This window comes from Brachycentrus maculatus, unplaced genomic scaffold (assembly GCF_059751285.1).
Source record: "Brachycentrus maculatus isolate JH-2025_06_01 unplaced genomic scaffold, ASM5975128v1 h1tg000473l, whole genome shotgun sequence".
NCBI classification, from domain to species: Eukaryota; Metazoa; Arthropoda; class Insecta; order Trichoptera; family Brachycentridae; genus Brachycentrus; species Brachycentrus maculatus.
In genome coordinates, this window is record NW_028281220.1 from 88,521 (window position 1) to 114,565 (window position 26,045).

The 26,045-nt window shown below is 31.5% G+C and overlaps 1 protein-coding gene across 1 annotated transcript in view; it reads left to right on the forward strand.

Annotated features, from left to right (window-relative positions):
- The first annotated feature begins 11,911 nt into the window (after positions 1 to 11,911).
- Positions 11,912 to 26,045, forward strand: part of LOC148302202 (MOXD1 homolog 1-like) — a 105,149-nt gene continuing 91,015 nt past the window's right edge. Inside the window, exon 1 of the mRNA XM_088271989.1 lies at positions 11,912 to 12,080. The gene's annotated coding sequence lies outside the window, so the exon portion shown is untranslated. The remainder of the gene's footprint in view (positions 12,081 to 26,045) is intronic.

The following is a 26,045-nucleotide window of genomic DNA, read 5'->3' on the forward strand; positions in this document are numbered from 1 at the left end:
GGATTCGGCATTACTTCGTAACACTTCATAATGACTTTTGATTTATTTAACTTTTTACAAGTATAACATTGTTTTATATTAAAAAAATAAAAGTACTGAAAACGAAGTTAAAGAAATCGGACACAAACCTAATTATTAAATAATAAAAAGGTTGCCCTTTGTGAAATAATCACCTCAGTCATTGTTTTTCAATATATCGAATTCTTAAACTGTATTAATTGGACAATAGAGAAATTGTTTTATAAAATCTTGTATTACACTCAAAGATTTGACAAACACACACACACACAAGCGCGCGCGCACGTACGTACACACGCACACGTAGACACACACAAGTACGGTTTGTGTATTAAATGTAGTTACTGGATTTTTGGACAAAACTGTAACTTGTTCGAATCGCAACTGCCCCCAATTTTTTTTTTCTTTATATTAATTTTTTGAATGTTTAAAAAAAAGAAATACCAAGTCATTATAATGGTTAAAATTTTTGATTAAATGCAAATATACACGCAACTATTACGTTCTTCGATATGCCGTAAAATAGTTCGAGCAACATAAAATAAATAAATTTAGGGGGAAGAAGAGTCAGCCAAATCTCGTTCGTAAAATATTTGGTAATTTGGTCGCTTTCTGCGCTATTAACTGAAGTTCTATCCCCAGCGTGAAGATTTTAAATTTTTGTTTGTTTTTGTAAATTCCACTATTTCTTAAAATCTGTTATGACACGTGTTTCAATGCATTTCGCATCGTTTTCAAACACTGTATTTTAGACCGCTTACGATGTTTCATGCACACAGTTTCATGTTACACCATTCAGGTACTGTGTTTGAAAATTATACAGAATGCATCGAATGACGCGTCATACTAGATTTTACGAAAAAGTGGTATTTACCAAGTAAAACTTAAATTGAAAATTGATAGATATCTATATACTAAGTGACTGCTGAATCAATCAAATCTAATTTTGGTGGCTATTTGCTAGACATAATTAAAATATCTAGCAAAACGCACGATTTAAATTTAATATTGAAATTTCTTTTAACTTCTTAATTTATTCAACAAACAAATCTTGCACTATATGACACTCTATATTCATCCATTTAAACCCTCATGTTCACCGGATGGTGCATAGGGCACTGCATCATATAAACGCAGTGTTAACTTGATCGTTAACACATGAAGGAAAGGTGATCAGCCCTCCGCTTCGGGTACCAGTCTAGGGTAATATTTATTAAATATTTAAGTGAAATTAATTACTAATAATAAGTGATTAAAATTATTCATATTTATTTGACCAACCCTCCCCCCTGAGAATCGAATCCAGGACCTCCAGTATGGTAGCTGAGCGTGCTGACCATTACACTACGGAGGCGGACTATTAACTATTCACCTACAGAAAAGGATGGCATATGGCACCAATGACATTAATTTATTGAACCCCTCAATAAACCAGTTGCCAAATTATTCCAGATCAAAAATTTCCTTTGTGAATTTTCTTCACTCTCATCTTTCATTATATATTCATACCAAATTGTGTGGAAGACGAATTACTTACCGATTATACTAGGTATGAATACCTACATAGTTAATTTAACGTTAGTTGAAATGATAAAATATTTTCCATTTAGAAAATAATAACAAATATATTTTTAATTTATGTATAACATTTAAAACTTATCGTATTTTAATAAATTTTAATTTAAAAGAAAATTCTGCTGCCTTTAGGAATACAAATATAGTTAATTATAAAATATAATTATGTTTTCGTAAATATATGGATAGTGGTATTATCAAAGCGATGGGCTATAAAACCCCAATCAGGAAGATGTTAATTAACGGTATAAAACTAGACTAAGGTAGTATACATTAAGGCGGGATGATCCATAGTCCGGAACTTAACTTTCTTCAAACCCAGGTAACATTTCACGAAATTGAATTTTTTCGCTTAAAACACCGCCGCCATTTTAGTATTGAAAAAAATTGGTTTTTCTTAGAAATAAATATACGAGTATGGTATGAGAAGGAAAGAGTTATTGAAAGGAAAGAAGTCAAGAAAATGTTTTTTTAATTCAGTATACTGTAAACCCCCCTATAACGTTAAGATTTTTACCGCGTTATTGCAGGGTGTATTAAAAGGTGTAAGTGTTTTAAAATGAATTCTTACATTTTAACCAGCAGAAATAACTGAAATGAGTCATATAAAATTGAAATACAATTCGTTCACTCCTTTCAACAACGTCATATATCAAAAATCATCAATTTTGAGTTGTGCGTGTTTTCGGAATGCCCAAAAAATGTACTATATTCCAGCAAAAGCGGCATATTTTTAACTTAATATTTACCCGCTACAGGGCAAAAAGTGTTGTTTTTGCATGTTGAAAAAAAGGTATTGTTTTATTATTTTTTTAAATATACTAAATATTTTTCAAATTGAGAAAGAACATTCAGGTTTTACCGAAATAGATCTGTTGCACAGTAAAAAGTTCCACAAGTGACTTGGTATTTATTTTTAATACCTTTAATTGTATTTTAAAACATTAAAAACGATCTCCTGACAAATCAAGTTTTTTTTTATTTATGACGTTGTTGAAAGGAGTAAGCGAATTGAAAACATTAACCCCCTAAAATGATCCCTGCGATAATGTGAAACCTATCTCAACTTTATAGGGGGGTTAACTGTATATTCTAAAAATATCAAATACACATATATATTCTTAAAAAAAATTGTTGTGGCTTCTTCGCGTTCAGTTCTCAAGTATACATATTCACTCGCTTACTGAATATATTTATTTGAGAGTACCCCTCTTACACAATTATTATGTTTTCTTCCTTATCCTCAGGTTGTGGTATCTGTGGCGCTAGAATACTGGCTTTGATGTTACTCATATTGTGACTCATGTCGTGATCTAATCGATCACTTCATACGTTTTTAAAATGACCGATATTTCCTATTTCTCATTGAGGAAAAATTCAATATCTTATTGATCGCAATCTTTTCCTCTGATTCTAAAATTATCATCGGACTTTATGTTCCCGATAAAATTACCTCAGGCAATCAGATGGGCTGCATTGATTGTCCGGCCTTAAAATACGCAGGACCAAACTGTTACCCTTTGTATTAACAATTTCACATCAAATATTTATCTAAGGTTTTCCAAATCTAGATTCTCCAACTCATTTCATAAAAGTCTGCTTTGTATATTTATGACTTACTTACTACTATACCGATTCCCCCTAAGGAGTAAGGAGAGATAATAGAACGCCACACCATTTTGCCTTGAAACATTTTTTGCCTCCTCTAAATTTATGCATCTCCTCATAAAAACTAGCTTATCATTCTGGCTCCAAACCCAAGTATTCGAAGTACATGATCATACTTAGTTTTCCTCGGTCTTCCTCAGCTTCTATTTCCAACTACATTCGCCTAATGCAGTTTTCTTGCCGTTCTTGTCTCACTCATTCGCTTCCAAATGTCCACACATCTTTCTTAATTTTATCAATATTGCTTACCTCGGCCTTGCATTATTTATTTATTTTACCATTCTAACATCTATCATACACTGCTACGCTGCACAGCGGAGTGAGAGATCAGTTTATATCTGCATTTAATCCAGTTTAATTTATACATTTTAATAAATTAATACTATAATATAATCAACAGTTCATTGATATCTTAATGAATGTGAGTTATTATATTGAGGTGTAAATACAAAAGTCTGGACATCCTATCTTACACAGCTTATAAAGTGATCATATAAACCAGCAAATGTCAAGATCGTAAGGGTGGTTTGAGCGATTACCAACCTATGACCGTCGTAAGCCCCGTAAATTCCCAGACTTCCACATTATTCTTCAAATAATGTTAATAATAACTACAACATTTTGAGTGTGTCCAAATACTTGTTCACAAAATCTGGATTATCTCCAATTACAGGAGTTATTTTCATATTATTTTTTGACATCTCATCAAAGATGAAGAAGAATATGGAAGTCTGGGCATTTACGGGACTGACGACCGTCATAGGCTGGTTTAAGTGATCATTTTACACACGTGTAACATTCACCAATTCTACCCATTATTGACAACCACACTACTCAAATTCTTGAAAGTTCTATATATACATATATGAACCAATTTAGAAACCTTGTTTTTAAATTACTAGAACTTCACTAGAGACATCTATTGGTGAGATAAAAATAAACTTTTTTGAGCAGAAACTCTTATATCGTAGTCATACAGGAGAAAGTGACCAAATGCATTTTTTACAAAAACGTGATCATTGACTATTTGATATCTCACTGGCTTAATATTGCCCTGAAAAAATCCCAAAGGATTTGAAATTTGGAAGCATAATATATTAACTTGTTAAAAATGACTAACTTCATTGATGTTTATTTTCTTGCCAAAACAAAAGTGACTTAAATGGCCCTCCTGAACATTTTACATTTTGTTAGTTGGTCACTTTCTCCTGTACGACTTCGATATTAGTTTGTGAGGTCCGAATCCTGGATGATAATCACGCACATGAGAAATGCCAGAAAAATCATTTTCATTTTTATTATTTTAGCTTATAATTTGACCAGTCAATTTATTTATTGTACAACATTTTTAATGCACTCAAAATTTTGTGCATAAACAATGATTACGGTTTACTGAAATATTGTGTTAAAAAGTATTTTCTGATTTGTTTAATTAAGTTGTATGCGAATGCAAAGATTAACGAGTTTTCATTGCTCGCCGATCTACTCGCGCGAGATGTATCTATCCGAGAAGAGTTCAAGGATAAACTATATCATTTAGCTTCGCGGGGATTCCGTGGGCAGACTGATTTATATCCAATATCAGATTCCGTCTAATGATGTATGCCCGATCATGATTTCACCGGCCAGTTTCCCATCATCATCAACATAATGAATATTCAAATTATTCCACAGGGTATCATCACTTAGGCAAGGTTGGACGTCACGTTTGTCAGTCCATATCCGCACCCGAATGGTGCATAGGGCACCGAATCAGACCTGTGCTTTGTTATTCAGTCGTCATTTAAACAGTCACGGAAATTGAAATCTAATATATAAAAATCTTAAGCTTGTATAACATTTAATACAAACTATTTTTTATATTATTTTTTGACATCTCATCAAAGATGAAGAAGAACACGGAAGTCTTCATCTTTCTTCTTCTTCTTTTTAATGGCTTTACACCCACCATGGGTGTTATAGCCAGTCTTCATCTTTGATGAGACGTCAAAAAATAATATGAAATAACCCCTATAATTGGAGATAGTCCAGATTTTGTGAACAAGTATTTGAACACACTCAAAATGTTGTAACTATTTTTTACACTTAATTTACATCACGTTTTTTTTACATCTTCTTACAGTAAACAAAACATTTATTTTTAAATACTTTTAGACTCTTTTCATTCTTCATACATTCAGACATCTCATCATACATTTTCAAATCCTTATACATTTAACAATTTCGTGACTCTGGGACTATAATACAATAAATTGTAATGAAATGGTCACCTCCGTATTGTAATGGTCAACACGCTTGGCTACCGTACTAGAGGTCCCGGGTTCGATTCACAGGGGAGGGGGTCAAATAAATATACGTGATTTTTTCACTCAAATATTTATTCAATATCACCCTGGACTATTACACTTCATGTATTAACGATCAAGATAGCCCTGCGTTTATATGATGCAGTGCCCTATGCACCACTGGGTGCGGATGAGGGTTAGCGGAGTAAGAAGAATGACAGATGACTTATGTGAAGGAGCTTAGGGTGAACGCCATTACTGCTTTAATGAAAAGAAAATGGAATAGAGGAACATTAGATGATAAAAAATATATATATCTGTAATGGCAGGGCACTCGGGGTTATATATACGTACTCGTAGATGGTGGTTTGATTATCACTGGGAATTTTAAGGAGTCCCTTGAGGGAAATAAAATAATTTACTAAATTTCTTAATTAAAATACAGCATTTTGTTACTTTGGCGGCATATTACACGGTTGCGCGTGTGCATATATATTTTATGTGTATATATTTATATATATATATATATATATATATATACATATATATAATTATATATATATATATATATATATATATATATATATATATATATATATATATATATATATATATATATATATATATATATATATATATATATATATATATATATATATATATATATATATATATATATATATATATATATATATATATATATATATATATATATATATATATATATATATATATATATATATATATATATATATATATATATATATATATATATATATATATATATATATATATATATATATATATATATATATATATATATATATATATATATATATATATATATATATATATATATAAAATATAAGCGAACGACTGAGGGACTGAAAATACCCTATTCTATCGATCAACTAAGCTTGAATCAAAATTAACCGAATAATTGTATTTATTTATTTGTATCTAACTTGTGTTGTCGGTTAATGAATAGATTTGGTAGAAATAGAATTCGTTATTGACATTATATTTATTCATACCACGTATTCACGCTAATTTATGCATATGGGTTATACGTATATGGACTAGCACGTAGATATGCACCACTTTTTTAAATTTTATCGTAACCATGGCCCAATGATACATAAAGCACTGCCCCCGAAGAATGCAGTGTTAGTTGGTGCGGTGTCAGACTGTGTCTCATGGGTTCGAACCTAGAACCTCCAGAGTCAGAGGTTCTAGGTTCGAACCCATTCTACAATAGTGTAGTACATGAACCAAGCTAGGACACAAAATGCGAAACCTTCTATAGTGGAACGGAAGGTCTGTTGACGACAGCCAACAGTCCGGCTTCTCCTAGGGAGTTACGTGGTTTTCGCCCAGCAATGAGAAAATGCTGACAAGTACCTGATTGGCCCATAATAGATTATCCCTCCTGTTCCCAACACAGATTTAAATAAAACATATTTTAAGTTCAAAAAACATAAATGTACTCAATGATCTTTAAACCTTGTACATAATAAGCAAGGTAAATAATAAATGCTACTCCCTAATCTAAAAAAATAATAATAATCTTACTCTACCACAATTTGATACCTATGTTTGATAAAATAAGCCATTAAGACTTACGACATGTTTTTTATGACATACATACACGTTTTTTTAAATCGTTTGTGGTTGTCAATAATGAGTAGAATTGGTGAATGTTACACGTGTGTAAAGTGATCACTTAAACCAGCCTATGACAGTCGTCAGCCCCGTAAATGCCCAGACTTCCATATTATTCTTCATCTTTGATGAGAAGTCAAAAAATAATATGAAAATAACTCCTGTATTTGGAGATAATCCAGATTTTGTGAACAAGTATTTGGACACACTCAAAATGTTGTGATACCTATTTCTCATATTGAGCCCCTTAGGCTCACAGAAATAGTAAGAAATTTAAGTACTTTTTTTTAAAAAACAAATTTTTCTCTTTTAAAAAAATAGATATCAGAAGAAATACGATCTAAAGAGTAAGATTTTACCTTGAAAAAATCCTTATTAATTTAATAAATGTATACAAGTCAATTGTACCATACATGCTACTCCTCTTAGCATTAGATTGTTTGATAATATACGCATGAACCGGTAGAAGTTACAAAGGCACAAAACGCGCCGGGAGCCGACTTCATTGAAGCATTCTATCCTTCAGAATGCACGTAAAAAATGGACCACAATAAAATAATAATAATAATTATATTTGAATGCCTCCCGAGAGGTAGCCGAAGTACGTATACAGACCCCACTGAGCAGGCTGTAAGCGTTGTAGTAACTGGTTGGCTGGCAAACGCTGGAAACCAGTCCGATAATATGCACTGTACAGAGGAACCTCTCATAACGCGCATAATTCGTTCCAGAATCTTACTAAGCTAAGCGAATTTTTTTTTGTTTTGACTGGCGCAAATGTCCGGCTCATAAGTGAATGTCGTGAAAAAAGGACTTGCCCTTTATCTGTAACTCGCTATGCAAAATATCGCTCGTTAAAGGAGCAACTTTTTCGCATTTTTTTCTCGCTATGCGAATCACTCGTTATTTCCACCATTTTTTGACACTGCATACATCAAATAAGCGATCGTTTTGATAACACCATCTGACTACTACTACTACCATCACGCCGTTTCCCTCCAGGGGTAAGCAGAGAGGATAGAACGCAACACTCATTTATCCTGACATACACTCAAACATACCATATAATATATAGTATGTTTGAGTATACATATATGAGGGCATATTATGCCATCTGGTTACATAGAATAATTACTCTTTTATGATATTAATAATTGACGATAATTGGAACGATTGATACGATCATTTCGAACTCGGTATTTTTTACTATGTGAAAAAATATTTGCCACACTTTTATAAAATTATGTATTTTACTTAAACTGTTGGTGAAAACGCTGAAGGTGTGCCAAATTAATACAGTGAAAGGAAATGCTTGGAATGTGGAAGCTTTCCAAGTATTTTTATTTTCATTGTATTTTAAGATTCCACCTGTCAACAATATTTTCTAAATATAAACTAACTAACTAACCATCACGCCGCTTCCCCGCAGGGGTAGGCAGAGAGAATAGAGCGCCACACCACTCTGTCCTTGCAAACATTATTCGACTCTTCCACGTTCATGCATCTCCTCATACATACCCGCCGATTGTTACGACTCCTAACCTGACCACTTTCAAGTATTTGGCATACCTGATCGTGCCATTTTTTTCTCGGTCTTCCTCTAAATATAATCAAAACAAAAGTCCAGCCATTATTAGCATACATACAATCACTCAAAGGTAGAAACAAACATATCCCAAAGTCATAAATACAATTTTAAAATACCCAAATGCACATAAAACAGTACCAACAAAATAATATAAACTTAAAATCAACAGCCTCCCTTTAGAAATTTAAAATATAAAAGACACAAATACTCTAAAAAAATTAACTTAACGAACTCTATAAAGAAATACACTTCACAATAAAAAAAAACTAAACACGATTACTCAATCTCACCGCATAAAAATATATGTTACCCAGTAATATGATTTTTTTAATTGTATAACATGTCACTGTCAAAAATATAAATAAAATTGTCCCTCTCCAAACACAAGAGTTAAGTCTCTTTTTTGGAGAGGCTCGGCACTACTAAAATAATGACACTGTATTAAGTAGAAATTTATAGAATTGTAAAAGAAAACACTTGTTTTTTTACCACTGAGTTATATATATTTTTTTACGACTAGTTTTGAAAGGTATGCTTCCATCTTCAGGTCTAAATCTATATTAAAATTAACTGTGTTTATATTTAGACCTGAAGATGGAAGCATAGCTTCCGAAACTAGTTAAAATAAAATAAATATGACTCAAGTGGTAAAAAACAAGTGAATCCTTATCAATTTCATTATGTCTTATCACAGAGTGAATGCCGAAACAATAAATAAACTATGGATTTTTTTTTAAATTGTATAAAAAAATGTAACTACATATTAAATGTAATTTTTCTCAAATGCAAAACCTTGGCGATGATCTCGCGGACCACACAGATATCTGGAAATACAGAAATGGACTACAAATCAAGAATAATTACAATACTTCAGGCTGATGTGTAATTCCTTTTCTAATATATTTTTTTTCTTTATTTTAATTTCTTTTGCATTACATGACATAAAGTCAAATACAAAAAAAATATGAAAAAATTTAAATAAAAATACAAAAAAGATCCCACAGGCATGGCCTGTGTGTGGGTATACAATATAATTTAATTTAGTCATAGTAAAGGGTATAAGGGTAATATGTTCGTCCTTGTTTAATATACTTAAAAGAGATTATTATTTTATACAATTATCACATGCATTTTATTTATTGAATACAAATTGGTTACGGCCGTAAATAAAAAAATATATATATATAAAATAAAAATAAATTTCTAGCTGAAAAAAAAACATTGCCGGCAGAAATCACAAGAAATTATTAAACCTTTGAACTTTTTTGGAGATAAATTATTATTAACTTCAATAAAATTTGTGTTGCTACCGTACTTCAACCCTATAGTGGTAGCCAGTTAGCAGCAAGTTAGTACGAGAGGTTAGTTTGGTAGGTATATTGTTATGTATAGCGGCTGCCTGCTGGCAGCTGCTGCTATACCCCTACTCTTCGGGGGACAGTATTTTGATGCGAGTTTAGATCATTGTAATAATCACGTACTTTTGTATAAAATCTCTATAGATGAGCGATATTTTGATCCGGTCACTTAAATACTCACCGATAATACCGGCGACCCGATTGTCCGCAATGTAGCGACCCTAGTCACTAATTATTATAATAAATTTGGATAATTTATACAGCGTAATTTTTAGCGTCATTTTCGTGAAATACTACCTCAAGGCCGTTTGCACTGACATGAATTATGATATGAAAATGATATTGATGGACAATTTTTTTATGTTAAAATATCCGAGAATTTATTTATTTGTTTCAAAACATATAAGATATACATGTATAATATTCCCGATGAGTAATTTCCATTTCTCATTTAAAAAACTTCGTCAATCGGCTTATGTGTGGCATGGCCTGTGTGTGGGTAAACATTTTTTTTTTGGATATAATAAAGAGTATTGGAAAAAAAATTGTTTAAGATAAACATACGTCATGCATGGCCTTTTATACAATCGTGTTGCATATTGAGGATATTCCATATTAATAAATATGAAAAATAAAAAAAATAAAATGCACCACCTCTGATAACTTTTAACAAACGTCTGAGACATTATTTTCTATCATAAGAATCCTAACTGTCCATTAAACCTCATTCCTTAGCTTTTCCCTGTACTTTCTTTCCTAAACTCCCTTCTTCCTTTGCCTTCCTTATAATCATCAATATCTAATTTTCATTAATACTTATCATTAATACAAAACTTGTTTAATTAATACAGCAGTAATTTGTAATTAATGTTTTTTTAATGTTCAAGCACTATCTATTTAAACATTATGCACTATTCATTAATCAGTTCTCGTCAGAACTTCGGGACGCGGATCTGACTTGGGAGGATGCAAGGGAGCTGGCAGCCGACAGAAAAGCCTGGAGACAGTTTGTGGACTCCATATGATCCACCTAGGGAGCAGATATGGTTATATTTTTTTATACATTAATAGTGTGCACTATACATTAATTATATAAAACATTAAACCATGAGTGTACGTCCCTCTCCAAGCACAATAGCTCAGTCTCTGTTTTGGAGAGGCTATAAACGCTTAGAAAATGTATTTTGTTGTACTAAAAAATGTAACTTTATTAAATAAATTTATATTATCCACTGACACTTCGTGATGGAATTGCATTTTTAATATATTATTAGATTAAAACCAATATTTTTAGCTTTTCCCCTTTATTTTTATTTGACCAGCGACCGGGTTTCGTCGTTACCGATATCATCAGACTGGTCGTTACCGACATCATCAGACCAGTCTGATGATGTCGGTAACGACGAAACCCGGTCGCTGGTCAAATAAAAATAAAGTGGAAAAGCTAAAAATATTGGTTTTAATCTAATAATATATTATATTAAATAAAAAAAAAAAATAGTAAAAAAATCTACCCTCTGATTGCAAACAGCTATTTAAGGTTTCACACATTTCAACCAATATTACAAGTCTGTTTTTGGTTGGTTGAAACATATTTCTTTTGAGCACTAACCCCGCAAATGTACATATTTCTTTGCTGTACATGAAATTTAAATAAATGACAAAATAAACGTTGATTAAAAAACTGGTCCCAATCGGGTTACACCCCCCTCGACCGTCCGCACCCCGGCGCGCAGTGCGCGGTGCGGACGAACTTCAGTCTTGCGCGTCTTCCCGAACGTGTCGCTGCGCACTTCGTCCGCGCATGCGCACCGCATGCATGTGTCATTAAAAAACAAAACAAAACCGCGAAAATACATTTGTGTAAAAAAAAACATAAAAGTTATTGTTTGTGCTCAGTTATTTTGTGATTAATGTGATATTCGGGTAAGGTTACTTTCCATTTAGTTTGGAATAAAATTTATTTGCTGTCATTTTTTGCAAAATCTTTTCCGAATGGAAAATTACGATACATAAATGACCTCAAGGGAATCGCTCACATTAGCAATGTCAATGTAAGTTGGCATTAGAACATGTATGCAACCCCGAGTGCCCTAGATATTATTGCTAATCTCACTATAAAATTTTTTTTAAAAATGATGTTTTTATTGTTTACGAAAATACTTCAATTTCATACTATTTCTGTCAGCCTAAGGCTCACAGAAGGCAGAGGAAGACCGAAAAAATTGGTACGATCAGGTATGCAAAATACTTGAAAGTGGTCAGGTCAGGAGTTGAAATAATCGGCGGCTACGTATGAGGTGATGCATGAATGTGGAAGAGGCGATGAAAGTTTGCAAAGACAGACTACTCTCTGACTACCCCTGCGGGGATGCGGCGTGATGGATAGTTAGTTAGTTAGATAGAATTGTAAGGCTTGTAGCACAGGCATTCATGTGATCGTGCTATGGGAAATTGAATTTTCGGTACAACTGCATGAATAACTCAATTTCGTTCAAAATGACAGTTAAGGGATATTCGCAAATCCCCATGCATATATTCAACACACTGTTACATATCCACGGCGTTACGTTTCAAATTCTGACACCCGTCCTCCACGTGTTCAAAATATACTAATGTCCTACACATATACGCAGTGGCCTGCACAGAGTTTTCATCAAGGTAGGCAGTAGGAAAAACAGCATTTTTTTAAAACTTAACTGCCATAACTCTAATAATGCGTGTGTTGTCGCGGAGCAATAACTGAGAATTTTTTTTAATTATTACATATTATTATTATTATCACAGTTTTCCATCCTTTTTCCAATCCATTTGAGTAGGTGCCTATGTGGAATGCACGCCACTGCATATACATACCGTAATCATACAGGAGAAAGTGACCAAGTGCATTGTTTTACAAAAACGTGATCATTGACTATTTGATATCTTACTAGCTTAATATTGCCCTGAAAAATACCCAAAGGATTTAAAACTTGGATGTATAATATATTATTGATTTGTTAAAAATGACTGCATAAAATAACTGCATTGGTGTTTATTTTCTTGCCAAGCAAAAGTGACTTAAATTGCCCTCCTGAAATTTTACGTTTTGGTAGTTGGTCACTTTCTCCTGTACGACTACGATGTAGATAAATGGTTCATATTTTTTATTTTTTATTTATTCGGGAATTCTACAGCTTTACATTTAGTAAAAGTATGTAATAAAAAAATAGTTATATTAATAAAAATAAAACCAATTACACAATTCCACAATTTTTTTTATTAATCATCTGTCGGTTTTCTCAACATTCGTTATTCGTGGAACAAATACCAAAATTTTATGACTAATAAATTAAAACAGGAAAGTTTCCAATATATCCGCAAACTGATATAATAAATTTTATATATTTTTAACTCTGAAACCATCAATGATCACTTTTATTATCCATGTAAATAAAAAATGTTTTTTTTTTGTTCAAAATCGTTAATGATTCCATTACCACATTCCAATTATTAAGTACTATTTATTTTATTTCCCAAAATATCCCGCAAACGAGTGAATGCTCATGGGGATATTCGCTAACACAGAATTCATTCCACCAGAGACCAACGGAGAGGTCACATGTCTGTTCACGCCCGATTTTAAGAAATAATGTATGTTGAATTTTTTTTTAAATTTTAACTCCTTATCTTTCAGTAACCCTTTTTTTTGAAAACCATCTAACTAATTCGAAGAAAAACTAATTTTTTCAATGCAAAAATTATGTTTCAAGAAAAAAATTAATTGCGTAAAATGTTGCCTGGGTTTAGAGAAAATTATGTTGCGACTTAACGAATGCTGGGCCTTAATAAAATTTATATTTCGGGATTAATTATATTTTACGAATGATAAAAGAAAACATCCTGCATTTTTTCACATTTTTTGTACTTGTAATTAATTGTGATGTAGACGATCTTTTGTCGGTGTGTGTACTTCGCTAGATTTTATTCTCGATGAATTAAAAAACATTCTTAAAAAAAGTTTGTTAGACAATTTTAACAGGTCAACCTACGCGAGTATCATTTTGTTCAGAAAAGATCCTGTATTATTTTACAAAGCAATTTATAAATCACTTTTAATAGTAAACTTATGGATACCGCTTAATTAGTTTATTTTAATTAACATAACTTAGCGTCTTTCTCTTACAAAAAGAAGCAGTTTAAAAAGAAAGTAAAAAGTGTAATTATGTATTTCGTAATGTCTTTTCTTACTAAATATTCATCTACTTTTTAAAACAGTCCTTTGTGAAAAATCCCATCGAAACTTTTTATTCCCTTACAGTGAATACATAAAATTAATTAAATATTAAATTAAGGGGTGAAGCCAACCTATCCTTTATTCTATAATTATTGTAAACTGAATAAAATTGAGATCGATGCTTGTAAAATTCAATTTATTAATTATAATCTCATAAATTTGAGAACAACCAGACACATAAAGTATCTAAAATTTTCGGTATCCTTACAAACTGTCGTAACTAACATTTGGGGTATTTCAGTTGAAACTAGTTTAACATATTAAGAATTTCTAAGCATGCATGTGCTCACTTGTTTTTAATCGTTTAAGGCCGTTTATTCGTACAGTCGCAACTTAATTTTCTTTAAATTCAGGTAACATTTTACGCTGTAATTTTTTTCTTAAAACACCGTTGCATTGAAAAAAATAGTTTTTCTTCGAAATAATTACATGGTTTTCAAAAAAAAAATACATATATATATATATATATATATATATATATATATATATATATATATATATATATATATATATATATATATATATATATATATATATATATATATATATATATATATATATATATATATATTCTAAAAACTAAAAAAAAACGAGTATAATCTTGTTATTTTCTCTCCATATATATTAATAAAGAAAAAACTCTCATTAATAAAATAGTCCATATGAAGTGCCTTGTTTAAGTTAAACGCTTTAAATTTGCTTCCAATTGAACGTATTGCCATGGAAGTGTTTGCCTCGCTGAACACCCGGCTCGTCCTACAATACTTCCACCAACAGGTGTAACGTATTATGCTAATTGAAATGTTAGGCTAACTTTTTTTACCATAGTCAAGGTTAATTGTTATAATTTATACGTTGTGTGTGCTTAAATTAATAGCGCAGTAACCGAACCGAAGTCAAACGGTAGAATTACAATGTAGCATTTATATTTAAGTTTTGTACTGCCATATCTTGGTGGAACTGCATTTATAGAATAAAATAACAACTACATATCGCCGACTCCTTTCAACAACGTCATATATTAAAAATCGTTGATTTTCAGTTGTGTCACGTTTTCGGAATGCCCAAAAAATGTACTAAATCCCAGCAAAAGCGGCATATTTTTAACCTAACATTTACCCGCTACAGGGCAACAAGTGTTTTTTTGCATTTTGAAGGAAAGGTATTGTTTAATTATTTTTTTAAATATCCTAAATATTTTTCAAATGTAGAAAAAACCTTCAAGTATTACCTAAAAAGATCTGTTGCACAGTAAAAAGTTCAGTAAGTGGCTTGATATTTATTTTCAATACACTGTATTATATTTTTTAACTCTAAAAACGCTCTCCTGAAAAATCAAGTTTTTTGATATATGACGTTGTTGAAAGGAGTGAGCGATATCTCAAAAATTGTTGATTTTCTGTTGTGCATGTTTTCAGAATGCCCAGAAAATGTACTACATCCCAGCAAAAGCGGCATATTTTTAACTTAATATTTACTCGCTACAGGGCAAAAAGTGTTGTTTTTGCATTTTGAAGAAAAGGTTTTGTTTAATTATTTTTTTAATGTATTAAATATTTTTCAAATTGAGAAAAAACATTCAGGTTTTATCTAAAAAGTTCTGTTGGACAGTAAAAAGTTTAATATGGTAAGTGGCTTGATATTTATTTTTAATACATTTTATTACATTTTTAAACATTAAAAACGATCTCCTGAAAAATCAAGTTTTTTTATAAATGACGTTGTTGATTTGTTGTTTTATTTGACCAGCAACCAGGTTTCGACGTAACCGACTTCATTAGACTGGCCAGACACGAGTCTGATGTCGGTTACGACGAACCCGGTTGCTGGTCAAATAAAATTAATATGGAAAAAACTACATAAGGAGTTGTTATTTTGTTCTATATACGTATACCATTTAGTAATGTATTCACAAATTCTGTTAAAATTTGACGTAGGAACGAAAAATTTATTTCAAAAATATTGTTAACCTTAAGGCCCAATATTCGATAAATCGCAAAAAAAAAAATTTATACCCAGATAACATTTTACGTAATTATTTTTTTCTTAAAACACTGTTTTTGTATTGAAAAAATAAGTTTTTCATAGAAATAAATATGCATATGGTTTTCAAAAAGAAAAACAGTTATTGAAATTTGAGGAGTTAAAAAAAATATGTAACATGATTTTTTCTAAAAAACAAAAAAAATCCAATACATTCTTTAAAAAAATCGGGCGTAAACAGACATGTGACTTCTCCGGTGGTCTCCGGTGGAATGAATTCTGTGTTTGCGAATATCCCCTAAATCCGTTCCTAAGAATTAGACCATTATAATTCAATTTAATCCTCAGCTCCAAAATATTGACGAGTTTACACACGAATAAATCAATTGTCATAAAATGTGCTGAGAGTTTTTAATACCATCCTTTGCAAGCTAGTCACAATTACAAGACGGGTGATGGTGATCGCTTGATGACTGTAAATCCGGTTCAGCTTTTCGTTAAGCCGATGATTCAGTAGCATTCGATTCAACAAAAAACTTGACCGATGATTTTTGTTTTGAAACATGAAAAAAACCAAGTTCTCATTCATCATATAATAATTTTTTTTAAAGAATGTGTATTGGATTTATTTTTTATTGTTTAGAATATACATATAGATTTTTTTAAACTCTTTACCTTTCAATATCTCTTTTCTTTACAAAACCATGCAATTATTTCAAAGAAAAAATTATTTTTCAATACAAAAACTTTTGTTTTAAGAAAAAAATATCAATTACGTCATATTGTTATTTGACATCTCATCAAAGATGAAGAAGAATATGGAAGTCTGGGCATTTACGGAGCTGACGACCGTCATAGGCTGGTTTAAGTGATCGCCTTTACACACGTGGAACATTCACCGATTCTACCCATTATTGACAACCACACTACTCAAATTCTTGAAAGTTCTATATATATGAAGCAATTCTGAAACGTTGTTCTTGACAAACGGTCGTCAGCCCCGTAAATGCCCAGACATCCATATTCTTCTTCATCTTTGATGAGATGTCAAAAAACAATATGAAAATAACTCCTGTAATTGAAGATAATCCAGATTTTTGTGAACAAGTATTTGGACACACTCAAAATGTTGTCAATTACGTCAAAGGCTACCTGGGTTTAGAGAAAATTATGTTGCGATTTAACGAATACTGGGCCTTATGCATTTTTTTTGATTTTACAGAAAATAGTGAATGGACTCTTATCCTTGGAAAGTGTGAAAGCGATTTGAAATTAACAATATGTCGTAAACGTTCTCGGTTTTTCTTAAAGCAAATGATGTTTTTATTCCTTACATAAAGCGACGTCTTATTAAATTTAACGTCAGTTGGCAAACGTGGTCCGCACTCAGATTCTCGTACATTATTATTCATAACATCAATATTAAGATTTACGTAGGCTGAGGGCACTCTCGCAGCATGCAACCAATCAACTTGTAAATTGCACCTTGTTCGTGTATTTTAAACTAGAATTAAAAACGAAAACACCCAATCAGACCAAATTCAAAATACATGATACGTTCAATATGTTCCTGCATCTGCGCAATACTTTGATAAATAATATTTTCCCGTGTCAAACGATTTCATTGAAAGCAAACTTCTGTCAAAATAAGAATTACTTAGCACAGGACGGCAAAAAGCGGATAAGTGACATTTTTTTTTTCTCATAAAAATTAAATGCAAAAACATATTTTGTATAGACTGTATTTTACTTTATTTATAGATTTGGCGTTTAATTTGTAAAACTCCATTTTAATTTATGTATTAAATGTTAAATCAAACACTGGTTTTTTGAGTCTACTAAGTTGTATTATATTATTAAAAAATCTATTTTGTGAGAATTGTTTCGTCAGTTATAGCATTCGTTTGAAAATGCCATAACTAGACCAAACAATTGTCATTAAATTTATTTTTGTGTGTTTTTTTAATAATAAAATACAACTTAGTACACTCAAGAAATCAGTGTTAACATTTAATACATAAACTGCATTTTACTATTGTTTTCTTCAAACCCCTGTTGGGATATAACTTGAGATAAATCTTTGAAAATAGAAATGTTTATATAAGTTTGTTCAAAGCTTTAAATCTCCTTAAGTTATTCACCAATTGCTTTGAAAAGATGAGGCAATATATCTATGTTAGTAATATTTACATTTTTATTTATATATCTTTATATATAATATTAAAATGTACACAAATGCTAAATGACAGTTAGTCACTTTAATTTTAAATGTTTTGGATTGCATTATTGTCCCGTACATTTTTATTACTTTATAAGTATTGTGTAATTAAACATATTAATAATGTCTGCTTCTATTTTATTTATTTTCTATTTACCCAATTCTACCCACAGCAACGTATGACCGGGTACAGCGAATGTTCATATCCGGCATTTTTTCATTCCGATTGCAGCAAATATTCGAAGTAAATTTATGTTTTGTACTGACATTTTTTGGTGGAACTGCATTTTAAATAATGAACTTACAACACCAGTCTGATAATGTCGGTAACGATGAAACCTGATCAGTAGTCAAATAAAAAATATGTAAAAAAATACTTAAAAGCTGTTATTTTATTACATATTCCATATAACGTTGGCCCTTCATACGATAATCCAGTTGTGATGTTATCCCCAAAAGACATGTTTTATGAAACCGGATCTGACTCCACAAATTTTATTTTAAGTCGAGATACCTACCTACATGCGTTTCTTTGTTAGTTTTGGCGGTGTCATTTATCCAATTCATACATTAATATCTCAATTACGACAATGGCACTTACCCCCTTTGTATCTTCCGGACACACAAGTTTCATGTCAGTTCTTCGAGGTATTTCGAATACAGGTAAGCGGGTCTCCGTTCGTTTTCAGCAGGAAACGTTTTAATAGCAAACATTTGAAAAGCAAAATGTTAATAGTTAAGTAAAATGAAAGTGAAATTCACATAAACGGTGAAATTCATATACGTTTTCAATGTGTTATTCAAAAATATAAATTGTTAACAACTCCTTTGGAAAAAATATTCCTCATTCACTACCAACAGTAAAAAAATTCGTGTTATTAAGTGGCTCTTATATATATATATATATATATATATATATATATATATATATATATATATATATATATATATATATATATATATATATATATATATATATATATATAAACGTTAAGTTTATTGACAAAATGATAACACTGCTCAAAATCATAACATACCTTATTGTTAATTAATTATGCCGTCGTAATTAATAAATAAATATAAAAATCTGTCTACTTTACTTCCATAAAAAAGCAATAAATAATAATTTTATATGAATTAACACCAAATTAATTTTTTCCATCCTCAGCAGCAGCAGCTGATTACCACACAAAAAATCCACTTTAGATTTAATCATAAGGTCTTAATCGCTAAAATAAAAAATAAAATAAAAATACACTGTGAAGTGGATTGTTTTTGTTCGCCCATGTAATATAATGATAATTATTAAATAATTTATGCATCGAAATTTTCACAAAATATCATTTAAAGGGTGCTGTACATTTTCTTATTTATAATAATAATAATAAAACCCTTATCCGCACCCCAATGGTGCATAGGGCACTGCGTCATATAAACGCAGTGTTATCTTGATCGTTTACACATGAAGGAAAGGTGATCAGCCCTCCGCTTCAGGTACCAGACCAGGGTAATGTTGAATAAATATGACAGTGAAAAAATCACTTATATTTATTTTACCCCCCTTGGGAATCGAACCCGGGACCTCCAGAACGGTAGCCGAGCGTGCTGACCATTACACTACGGAGGCGGACGAAAATTTTCTTATTTACTATAGTTTAATGATTAGCGTGTTTACCTTCCTTTCTGGAATTACCTGGTTCGATTCCCAAGTATTCAATATTAATTTTACACGGATATTGATAACATTAATTTTAGTATGTATGATTTTATTCATAGCATTATAATATGTATTTGAGACGTCCTGCCCAACATCTTGTCCATGCTTCAGCCCAAGAAGCTCCACTTTCCCCCCTTCAGACTCAACCGATTGACGACTTTTTTCATTAATATGTATTTTTTATCTATCATTATCATTTTCATATCATAATCCATATCTGTATAAGTGCCTTTGAGGTAGTATTTTACGAAAATGGTGCTATATAAATCATTCAAAAATCCTTTTTTTATATGGAATACGGTACAAGATACTTGAAACACTAATATGACTAACAAATGGACAAACTATTCCATTGCGAATTTCGTTGAGTCAGTTTCCTTCAGGTATGTTATCACGTGATCCAGGTAACAATTTGTTATTAGTTTCTGAACGAATCATTTTCAGAAGGTAGGTACCTACCAAAGTATGCCCAATGAATGGACTAATGATGGGCTTGATTTAGTAATTCGTATTCGAGTTATAACCGAGTAAATTATTCGTAAAAGGGCTTTTCGGCGAAGAACGTGTATTTATTGACGGATGACACCATCAGCATTCATCATTCTTGACATCATGAAATCATACTTTTTCATTGAAAAAAATACTAGTTTCTACTTCTTCTTCTTCTACTTGGTCTTGTGGCCTGTTTTTAAGAGGGATTAGCCTCCTGCGATGTTGATTCCCAGCTGTCAATCCATCTCTTTGGTGGTCTGCCCGGGATATATCTGCCTACCTTGGGGTTGTCCGTGCATTTCTTTGTGGGGGAGTCTGGATGGTTCCATTCTCTTAACATGTGCATACCATTGTCTTCTTCGTTGTCTTCCACCTGACGACATCTTGGATCTCGCATATTTCTCTTACCCTGGTGTTCCTTATTCCATCTCGTAGACTCTTTCCAGATATGCTCCTTAGAATCTTCATTTCTGACCCTCTTAGCACGTTTTTTATTACTGCGGTGTCCACTCTGCATTCGATCCCATATGTCATGATGGGTCACACAAGTTCAATAAATTTTAATTTTGCTGCCGATCTTCATAACGAGTTTATTAATATTTTCATTCAAACCCTTATCCGCACCCCAATGGTGCATAGGGCACTGCATCATATAGACGCAGTGTTATCTTGATCAGTGATTGAACACACGAAGGAAAGGAGATCAGCCCTCCGCTTCCGGTACCAGTCCAAGGTAATATTGAATAAATATAAGAGTGAAAAAATCACTTATATTTCTTTGACCCCCCTGGGAATCGAACCCGGGACCTCCAATACGGTAGCCGAGCGTGCTGACCATTGGACAAAATTAATATTTGGTAATCGAATAGTATTTCCATGAGTGGATAAGATAATTCCAAATATTTGATTATATTCATTTGAGTCATGAATTTGTCTAGAATGGACCAAAGACTCCATCAAACAAGCACAGTCAGTAAATCTATTATAGTCTAGATCAGTAAATCTAAAAGGATCCTTTTCACGTCTTTCCTGCTAACCGAAGAATTACTTGTCGGGACATGTGACTACGACACGTACAAGATATAATAGAATTTATTCCTTTTAGCATACGAAACATTAAACCTGTAGCATCAAGTTCCATACTGTACAATGGCTTATTCTGAAATTAATATGCCCATATTCTCGACTTGCTTCCCCGTGTTATGTGGGTTAAGTAGCTATATAATTGAGTGTCATTTAAAACTACGGTCGCTTCGCGTCAATACTTTGCTGTATTTATTATTTAACCTTCATTTAGTAGCACGTCGTCTTTTAGACACAAGTGGGTCGATTACATACGAAAGTTTACGATTTATCTTCAACGTTTTAACGACGTTTTAGTTTTAGGGTTTTTTTAGAGGTTTTGTTTTTAAATTGGCAACATTGTTTCTACAGACTGTCAATTTGATATTTGACGTTGATTTGTAGTCAGTACGTTTTACCAATTCACCATGAATAGACTGAATGACCATTATGCGCGTCGTGAGTTCGATGAATGGGCCGAATTTAGTAACGATTTATTTAAGGCCCAGTATTCGTTAAGTCGCAACTTAATTTTCTTTAAATCCAGGTAACATTTTACGTTATTGACTTTTTTCTTAAAACACCGTTTTTGCATTAAACAAATAAGTTTTACTTCGAAATAATAAGAGTAATCGAAAGGTGAGGAGTTAAAAAATATACAAAAATATATTTTTCTCTATATGTATTCTAAAAAACAAAAACAAAAAATCCAATATAAATTATTTTAAAAAAACGGGCGTGAACAGACATGTGACCTCTCTGGTGGTCACCGGTGGAATGAATTCCGTGTTTGCGAATATCCCCTTAAAAAGTCTTTATTTACATAATTCGATCGCCCAGGTCTGATTTTTATGAATTTGACATTTAGAAACCGCTTGTAGATACGTATTGCCAGAAAATTAAAACTACCGGAAAAATCATCTATAAGTATATTGGAAAGTTATCTACACTACTAAGTTAGAATGTTGACTTTCGTATGGCATCCCAGCCCAGGTTCGATCTTAGAGGTCTTTAAAAACCGTTTCACGAAAATTAAAGTTTTCACTAAAATGAAATTAGCCTTTGAATATTTTTTTATTTCTTAAATTTCATTTAAAATCCTATAATCAAAAGACCTTTTTCAAAAGTAATTTCAAGAAATATAAAAAGTTTTGACATATCAAATCCGTTCCTCCAGTCAAATTTTATAAGACGATTTTAAAAAGGTTGATTAAATTTCTTATGACTCTAGAACGATCAAAAAAACATTCCTCAAAGATTTTATTTATCTAATTCTCTGAGATATGTATAACATATAGGTATTCTAAAAAATATGTATTTTGTGTCGTTTTTTCATTGATAATTTACCATGTATAACACAGGTTATTGGCATTTTGAATACGTCAAGAAAATAATTTAATTATCTATTTAGACATTTTCTTGGTGTATTTTGTCAAGTTATTTTGAGCTCTAAGGTGACGATAATGTAGATGTATTTTGTATTCTTATGAATGAGCAGGGGCGTGTCTTCCATATAGGCAGAAAAATAGTGCCTATTACTACATATAACTACTATTACTAGTTACTACATACCTACGACCTACCCTAGTAAGTAGTACCTAATTTACTTTTCTACCTTCCTCTAATACCTACCCTAATTAATTCTCTATGCATGCCACTGTGTATGGGTATCATTTAGAAAATTAGATGGTTAGTAATTTTACACCCTTAGCTGAAGCCGTTTTATGTTGATTATTCCTTTTTTTAAGCCTCGTTTATGAGTGATTTTAAATTATTGTTACTTTGTGTACCTGATTCTTACTTTGTGAAGTAATAATAAATGTGACTTATGAGGACATATAATATCCATATAATATAATTTTTATTTATTTTATTTGTTTGGGAATTTTACAGCTTTACATTAAAAAAGTATATAATAAAAAAACAGTTACATTAATAAAAAATAAAGCCAATTAAACAACTCCACATTTATGATATAAGAACTATTAAAACATTAAGAGATGAAAAATTTTAAAAAAAAAAGAGTGGGAGTTTGTGTGTGAGGAAGAAAGTAAAAGGGTAAGGGTATGGTATAAAAAATAGAATTAGCAGGAAGGAAAAGGAAAGGAGAGGAATTAATGAGAGTGGTTAAAGGATTATTATTACTTTTACTAGAAACCATTTTTCAACCCGGTTCGTACGGAAGTTTGATTTCCATTCAAAAACTATTTATCAAAACTTTAAACATTAAAACAGGCAATGGGAAATACGTAAAATATGTACACATTACGTACCTGCTATTTACACAGCGCAAATTAAACAAAGGGACTCTTCTATGAGCTCTTCATTATTAGCACGGAGTGTAAACAAGAGAAACCTTTCAACAAGTGGTTGAGTTTGATGATTCGTCAAACTAAAAATAAACTATGGTATGGACCAGCGATGGCGAACCTATGGCACGCGTGCCATAGGTGACAAGTGAGACGATTTTACATGGCACGCGAAGAAGAGAAAAAATAAAAGTGATTATGCATAAAATTCAAAAATGTTATGAAATATTGTAGTAATAGTACAAAAAAATGTAAACATATTTAAATAGCCATGTGTATTTTCTTCGTTCTTCAATAGTTTCGCAAACGACATTATGCATAAAAAGATAACATTGTTTATAATTACCGCACGGTGCTAGTCTCTCGATGTGATTTTTTTAAATTGTTTAAATAAAAAAATTTAAGTGACACAAACGTTTGATGTATTTTTGTTTCCATGGCCACGTGCCACGCGACATATTACTATATTAAAAAAAAAATTGGTACTCAGGCTCAAAAAGGTTTGCCATCCCTGGTATGGACGATAAATATTCGTCTATTGTGTTTTTAAAGCATGTATTGTATCAAGGAGGCGTGGGCTAAGGTAGCGGAATGGTACGATCTCGAGTTATTTCATGTAATGTCTTAAAAATCACGTTTGGAAACATCAATCAAGAAATTTCATGTGTAAACCTACAGCTAAATACGTTAAATATAAGTTAAATGTTGTATCACAGTGGAACCGATTATTAAGGGGATATTCGCTAACACAGAATTCACTGTACCGCACGCCCATTTTTAAAGAATGTGTATTGGTTTATGCATAAAAAATAATTATTTCTTATAATAATTAAAATGTAACTTTGTTTTAAAATCACTATAAATATTTTGTTATAACTTAATTATAATGTCTACCGGTTAGCTTCTATGTAAGATAAGACGTACAAGATGTTTGTATATAAGTATGAAAACGCTGAAGTATATCTTTCTGTATTTTTAAAAAATAACGGTTCTAATGCATTTTTTATGGATTATGTGATATATTTTTCGGATTCTCCTCCCCCATACACCTAGAGCCAAAAAATGAGTTCTTACAACATTTTGAGCGTTGTTTGATACTTGTTCACAAATCTGGATTATCTCCAATTATATGAGTTATTTTTTCATATTATAATTTTTGACATCTCAACAAAGATGAAGAAGAATGTATGTGATCATAATCCAGGATTCGGACCTCACATACAAATAAAAGAGTTTCTGCTAAATAAAAAAAAACTTCTTTTCATCTCACCAATAGATTTCTATAATGAAGTTCTAGTGATTCAAATTGGATCGTATATATAGAACTTCCAAGAATTTGAGTAGTGTGGTTGTCAATCATGGGTAGAATAGGTGAATGTTACACGTGTGTAGAGTGATCACTTAAACCACCCTATGACGATCGTAAAACCCGTAAATTCCCAGACTTCCATATCTTTTTCATCTATGTTGAGATGTCAAAAAATAATGTAACTTTATTTTCCTTCCAAGCCCAATAAAGACCGAAAGACGTACAATAAATAGTCCGTAATAAATTTAAACAATATTTTTTGTGCAAAAACACAGTAAGCAGTGAGTTGAATCCGAATGTACTATGTATAAAAGCATGTCAAGATAGCTATTTCGCAATGGGTAACTAAAAAAATCACATAGTTATCAATTTTATCAGATTTATCATGACGTTATTCACAATCAAAAAAGTTTCTTTCTATTATAAATGAGTATTACCCGAAACCATAAATTTAAAAAAATATATGTTTTTTTTTGTTGTCCATTTGATGCAGTTTTGTTTTTGTCGTTAAATCGTCAGTTGGAA